This window comes from Formica exsecta, unplaced genomic scaffold (genome assembly GCF_003651465.1).
Source record: "Formica exsecta isolate Colony F162 unplaced genomic scaffold, ASM365146v1 scaffold662, whole genome shotgun sequence".
Lineage (NCBI taxonomy): Eukaryota > Metazoa > Arthropoda > Insecta > Hymenoptera > Formicidae > Formica > Formica exsecta.
Window position 1 is genome coordinate 329,747 of NW_021853425.1, and position 7,373 is coordinate 337,119.

The window sequence follows — 7,373 nt, forward strand, 5'->3', positions numbered from 1 at the left end:
CACTGCGAAAAAAGCAAATCTTTCCCCCTCTTTCCGGCAGCTGCTGGAGAAAAAGAAAAAAGAAGAAGAAGAAGTTCTCGAGTTCCACGTAAAAACGAGTTTCACAGAGTTGTGTCCGGTTTGGCAACGCCGATGGTCCATTCACCGTTAACCCCATAGGTTTGCGGGTTAGGGAGCTCGAAGATCACACCGGAATCTAGCAAGGTGAGGAGAAGAAAGAGGAGGTGGACGGGGGGAGTGGGGAGGAGAGGGGTGGGGGACGGACAAAACTTGTTATTCCCTAAAACCGAAGTCTCCGGTCGAACGCGCGAGCGTACGATGATACTTGTATGTATTCTGCTTGTCCCTCTCCGCTCCCCTTTTTCTCATCTCTCTGTATCTATCTCTCTCGTCTATCTCGCTGCGTCTCCTCGTCCGATACTAGGCTGGGCGTATCGTCGCGTTCGGTTACCAAACTGGACATAAATTAATCCCGTCAAATGTCCTCATTCGTTACTCGGTCTCGGAGTCCCCCCTTGGCCCCCTTCCCCGGACGCCGCTAAGCAAGGTTAATCTTAACTTATGGGTATGAGGCTTACGTAAGCCTGTGCCCGACCGACCGACTACCTGCCTGCAGCGATGCCCGCTCATCTGCCGGAACCACATATCCCGACACCTTTCCCGAAATTTTGTATTGCACCTGAATCTAGCAAAGTGGCACGAATCTCTGAAGTGTCGAGCAATAACCGATAACCGCGACAAATAGCCCCGCCGTCGATATGTCGAGATAAGCAAATTAATTCCCGTTGTACGAGCAACTTTCACGAAATATTTAGTGGGTCTGGCTTTTACTTAAAATTTCGCTATTCGATAAAAGAGGCTACTTGATTCAAAGACGATTATAAGATTAAATATTATTTTATAAATAAAGAAAAAATTTTAATATTTTCTATTACTATACACACGTATATATACATAACTTTTAAAAAAGATAGAATATAATTTCTTAATTTCTAATTAATTATATGTATGAATAATTAATATGATTAGATGATCGGCAATGATCTATTTTTGTAGAGAATTGAATCTTATAATCAAGCGCGTCGTCGTATCTGTTGATCGATCAAGAAAATTATCAAGGTTTAAGCATAACACAAACCCGCCGCGAAAGTGATGCAACAACGAGATGCAGCACCCAAAGTACAACTAGGGATGTCGATTTACCGGTTTTACGGGAGTCACCTTATCGGGCAATCAATCACCGATCGTAGTCTGTCGATCGTTCGACTGCGCTCGTAAACGATTCCGTCTCCGGGAATGGCCACCACAAACATTTGTGAAAGGAGAACACGTTGGAAGTAGTACCAATGCTAATGGCAAAAAGAGACGAATTTCCGCAAATAGACATCGGCGAATAAACGCCATTATCATATTTTAGAAACAAACACGAGATAAGAAGATTCGTTGCTTGCATGCCAACAAGTTCACTGTCAGCTGATCGACGGAATAAACTTGAAGAGAATTGAATGAAAATCGTGTACAGATGCTAAAAAAAAAAAAAAAAAAAAAATTCAGCAACCCTCCGAAAAACAGAAGTTTCGAGAGACACATAATTTGTGGTCTAACGATCCCCGCGAAAGGACGAGCATTAACTACACCCTGAGCTATTGTTGCGTTTCATTTCGGGCCGCCGTGAGCACCCACACCCCTCATCAAACATACACGGGGAACACGCATCCCCATACCAGGAGTCAGCTCAAAGTTATCGCGCTGGCTATAAAACAATACTGCTCCGTTACAGCGAGAGAGAGAACATATTGCCGTTATTGTTGAATTAAGCTGCGTCACAAGGAAGGGTAAATCTCGTTGTATGAATATGATTTTTCCCTGTTATCCAACTCATCCGCTGTACAATCGAAAATCTCTTAGCTAAGTTTTTGGGATATAATGTTTTATATAATTTTTGCTTTTTTCCTATCGACTATTTTGAACATATAAACTCTAGTGAGATCAACCGTTAACAAATCTAACGATAATCTTTATTTAGACTTAGCACTGCCTCCACGAAACGGAAAGATGGAATTCCATCTCAACATTTTCATGCGTATTTTTCGCCGCGCGCGGTAGAAAGGGGAAAAACGAAAAAAAGGGAGTAAAATATCGAGTGCCTTTGGTACCTCTGGCACTTTCATCCCTTCTGATCGCGCGGCGCCGGTGGATTCAACCTATTCCAGAATCTCCCCGAGGTTCTGGTACGACGGGGTGTCTCGCGATTTATGCAAAATGGTACGTAGCTCCCTCGGGAGCTTCTCAGCCCGGTCGACCCTCTATCTAACACGTGCGCAACCGTAGCGTACCGGGGGCCCCCTCGGTGCCACCCCCCGTTTTCTTTCTCGTGGGTTGCGTTCGTCGGAAGGTCGATCTCGGGGCAGAAGGGGCCCTCCGTACCTTGCGAACGCGTTTTCTATGTATTCCTCGAGCGAACGAGCGAAGGAACGAGCGAAGGAACGAGCGACTACGTCGCTCGACCCAGATGTTTCGGAATTCTTTCATCCTTCGAAATTCCTGTGGTGAATCAGATAACGCGGTGGCATGCGAAACGACTGCCTGGATTATCCTGCTTCGATTTTGCGATTATGACTTAAATCTCGAAGCATTGTTTTGCGAAATGACTCTCATGCAACTTATATAAAAAACATTTTCTAATTTCTCTAAAGAAAAATGATATATATTATATATCTCACACAATTGACGCAAAAAGTTTGCATTTATTCTCAAAATTACTTAACGTCATAAAAAAGAATCAAAACATTTGAAAAGAGAAACAATTATACAAGTACATACGGTGCAACTACAAGGCATGCATTTCTTTGAATCTGGATTGATGTGTAGCACGCGTCCGCAGAAGCTTTCATTTTCGTCGAAGGGTGCCGGAATAAATAGGCACTTACGAGCCGGATGATCGAGGGACCGTGGATCATTTAATTTAATTACCTCGCGGGGGTTAATAGAAGAGATAAAGGTGGCTGCACTCGTGCTGGATATTATACACCGTGGCCGAGTGTCGCTCTACAGAACCCTCCAAAAATAAATCCTGCCTTTCTGACAAATGCGGGCAGTGTTCCCTCCCCTCCTCTCGCCGCCGTCGTTAAAAACTTTTTTACCATTATTTCACTCCGAATAAAACATTGGATGCGATGTAGATATGAGAACGATCTTTACGTATACTTAAATTCTTATTAAAACGAGAATTTTGCGAAGTGAATAATATTCTATAAAGTTCCAGTTTTTTTTTTTTTACGCTTCTTGCACTTAATCGCGAACAAAACGATTTTATCTTATATAAGAATAATGTTTTTGCAAAAATAAAAGGCGCGGTGTATTATTCAAAAAATGACATATTATATATGAAAGTTATAAGAGAGAGAATAATAGAAATTCTTTCTGTGTGAATGTAAGAATGTGCTAGAATATTATGGTCTGCGTCAGGCTGACTTTCGTTCCAGGAGTCAGCGGCGATTTAATTTCATAAACCGCAACTGTTGCCTCTCTATTTGGTTCAAAAGGGAGCGCGACTAATAGTTATTATCCCGACGTCAAATTCTTAATCGAGTTTTTCCCTCCCATATCCCTGGCTGAAATTGACGTCTACGGTCGACGTTCGATAATGTTCGACGCGTCCATCGTTCATCGCAGCGTTATATTTCATATTACTTAGAGAATTATAAAAGAGGAAGCTAAGAACAAGCTTAGACACACCCTATTTAATAAGCCGCTCCTCTAACAGTACGAATTCTTCGACTAGTTCTTGCGACATTCAACGCTTTGAAAGCCTACTCGATTAATTTAGACGTCATCTTTAATCCAAAACCCGGCCTCTCTACCCGTACTCGGTGTGCTCATTTTAGTTTCTCCTTCAATAATTTCAACGGACAGTCGTGTTAACGATATCCCGATGATACGTCGGGACGGAGGGAGAAGGGTGAGGAGGAGATAGTTTAACGGGAGAGGAAGAGCGAGGAGGAGGACGGTTCGGTGTGCCGCGCGGATGTCTCCAGCATTGTATGCAGATGAAGAAGGCAGGGCGACAATGACTCGGGACGACGTCGAGGTCCGTTCGTCTTGAACCGAAAGAAACCCATCCGCCACGAAAGGGGTGTCGCGGGGCCCAGCGGAGGGCACAAGAGAAGGAGAGGGCTGCCTGCTTTGGCTCGTGCTTAACATCGGCGTGTTCTCCTTCGGTACCTCCTTCCAGACACGCTTATGTACTACGCATCCATACATTAACATGTCATCATCGTGTAGAAACCGAGCTGATCGAGGTAAACCTTCCTTTCCTCCTCCTACTCGTCTCCCCACCCCCCTTCCTCCTTTCCAAGCAGCTTCGTTCAAGACTCAACTCAAAGTTAAACGTGCCATCGTCATCAGACGCAGGACGTGACGCCTTCCTGTAAAGATTTGCCTCTCAAAAAGTCTCCTCTCGCGCGAGGATTCAGCCGGTACGGCCTCTTCTTCGTGGGCGTTTCGTTTGCTTGCACTGAATATCGCGAGCAATTCGTCACGGAAATTCGTGCCGGGCCGTTTTATAGACGGAATAATTACCTTAGAAACTTGTCTGTGTGAATGCGTGCGTGCATATATATAAGTGTGCGTGTATACTCGTCGACGATGTTCTTTTTTGCGGCGACCGGTCGATTTGTCTGGGACGAAGTCTATCGCCGTTATCTATATATCCTAAACTTTCATAAACGCGAGTAATATCCCGGATCTTTTTCAGAATCCGAGATTACACATATTAAAGATCTATTAAAGATAATTATTATCATTGACGATAATGGTTCATATTACTGTGAATTTTCACGCTACAAATACATACTTTATAATTTATTTTTGTCTTTTTCACACACGACAGGGAAAATAATGGACACGAGAAAACGAAAGACCGTTGAGTGACAAGTTTTTTTTTTTAGCGGGATAAAACGGGTAGCGGAATCAAACCTTGGAAAATCGTTTACGAGAGAATTTCGGAATCGCGAAGGGAGTTCGGGCCATTCGAGCCGGTCGATATGACTCCGGGGGTTGTTTGGCAGATACACGTACACACAGGTACGTACCCGGCGGCCCTCGCAGCGGAAAAGAGGTATATAGACGGGGGCGTCGGTGGTGGTGATGGTGGCGGCGGCGGCAGCAGCGGGGGTGATGGTGCAGGAAGGGCTGGATTGGTAAACCGGTCACGTAATGCACGGCGATGAATGGACCCGCCGAGTCGAGCCCAAAGCCGGGAATTGGCTACTGGGCATACCACCGACCATCTACCCCACTGCGTTAGAGCTTTAGCCACCCCACGGCAACGTAAAATTACACAAAGAGGTGCTCAAACCTGAGCTATCTCGCGTATCTGCCGTCACGCGAATAGAGACGGATCGCGACGGTTCGCCACGAAAATTTCGGACGCAACGTGTGTTTCATGGAGAAACGATCGACGTTCCATGTAATCCAACGTCATTGATCGGGATTCTACAATAAAATGTACGGAATCATATTTATTGACTGAAATTATTAATGTGACTGAGCCGCTTTATATAATGTAAAATTGTAGACTTATCATTATAAAAAGGAGAGAAATCTAAATTTTATTATTGCTATCTGTAAATCTTTCTAGAAAAACGCAATCACGCGATCTAGTAATTAATCATAATTAAAAAAATTTATATTTGAGAGCTACCAAAATACTGGATCAGGCATTGTTATTGTACATGCCAGAAGCGTCTGCCTCATTACGTCAGCTTTAACGTCAGCTTCTCGTTAAATGCAGAATTATATAGCGACGCCCGTCTATTTCGTGGCAGTTTACGCATAAATGTGCATAATGAAGACATGCAGTAAAATATATATACTCATGTAACTTTCTTAATATATAAAAACCTCCATATTCAAATAATTCTTTTGCTCCTTTTGAAACATATTAGTCTGCGCAACGTCAAGATGCAGTAAATATCACGTATAATCGCGCAAAGTCAGGCGTTTGATGTTACGTAGCACGATTACGACTACGTCAGCTCCAGTCGGCTCGCTTAAAACCATAAAAAGGGTGCTCAAACCGAATAGCCCTTGCTCTAGAGCGAACGATGTGCGATATACCTGCGCGTAAGCTATAATAGCTCACCGCGATTATTACATATCTTCCTCTATTAATACAAGAAACTAATCTTGTACATTAAATTACACAGATTTAATAAAACGAAAGATTTTACTTACCGATATTGATGTGCCGCTGATCCATGAATGACCAGTTTGACGAGATTTTGCAAGGACGACGTTATTCGTAATCAAGATTCCATTTGCGGAATTCTCTCGGGCCTGGCTCCTCGTTGTCATCATCATAGAAATCGTTCTCCCAGCTCGGACATGTCATCGTATGAAGACCGAGGTGCGTACCCCTGCGCGCGTTACTCCTGGACCCCCTTATGCAATCTAAAGCAAGCCTCTGATCTGCCATAAAGTCATTTCATAACCCATCCCGAGGGTTAAGTACCCCTCGAGTCCCAAATCCCGAGTTAAGCACGAACCCACCGAGAGCTTCAAACTTTCATGACACGATCTCTGGCCTCTTTCCTCCCTCGTTCCGCTTCTTGCCTTCCACGGCGTTATCTTTCGACAATTAAAGCTACAGGAACGATACTCGCTGAAAAGTTGGGCGAGAAGCGGCGCGGTCGATTATTTCTGCGAGTTGCGGTGATGCCTTAATAAGCTCGCTTAGGCTTGTCTTGATGATATTGTATATAAGTATATTTCTGTATTATTAATACGTCATGAAATTTAAATTTTTTTAAATAGAAATAAGGTTAAAAATTTAATAAAAAACTAAATATAGTACCATCTTTAATATTAAGATATATCTATTACTATAGAAATCTCTTATTAGAATATATAAAAAATATGATGATAAAATATTATTTCTTCAAAATATTGACATATCCTTTGTAGATAACGACGCATTAATTTTCCGATTCGACAGATAGCGCAGTTGAGATTCTCATATCTACGATTGATCTCTCGACGCTGGCGTCCAACTTTATTACGCAAACTCGAGAAGCTAAATAAGACTGTGCATAAATTATAGGCCGCCTCGTAACGCGTACGCGACGCAACGAGTTTCCTGGTAGCTCGAGGCGAAGAAAAAAAAAACACGGTGACACTTGCGTCGGAATTAAAAAGTAAAAGCTCGTTATAAATCAAACGCCTTGTCAGCGGGTGTGGCGGCCGGCCTTTAAGCTGCCGCGGTGGAAAAGGGCGAGGGGAGGTGGCGGCGTGTCCGGGGTGGAGAGGCGAAAACCCTTTCGTTAATTGCGCATCGCAGATGCCGGGCCGTTGCAGGCGCTCTTTACGAGCCA